A 212-nucleotide genomic window follows, 5' to 3' on the forward strand; every position below is an offset into this window, starting at 1 on the left:
TGAAATAAATGTTAAAACATGCTAATATGAGTTAACAGAGAAAGTTGATGTATATATTCTTTAATTATGATGTAATATTAATCTATATCATTCACAAAAGTTTCTATCCTTGGTTCGGATTCTGTTCACTATGTAAATTCCTTTACAAGTAATCATCTACAATATGCTGTAAAACGTACCAGATGAATCACCTGGATTTATTATTTATATGG

The sequence above is a fragment of the Trachymyrmex septentrionalis genome, unplaced genomic scaffold (assembly GCF_001594115.1).
Source record: "Trachymyrmex septentrionalis isolate Tsep2-gDNA-1 unplaced genomic scaffold, Tsep1.0 scaffold680, whole genome shotgun sequence".
In the NCBI taxonomy this organism is placed as follows: Eukaryota; Metazoa; Arthropoda; class Insecta; order Hymenoptera; family Formicidae; genus Trachymyrmex; species Trachymyrmex septentrionalis.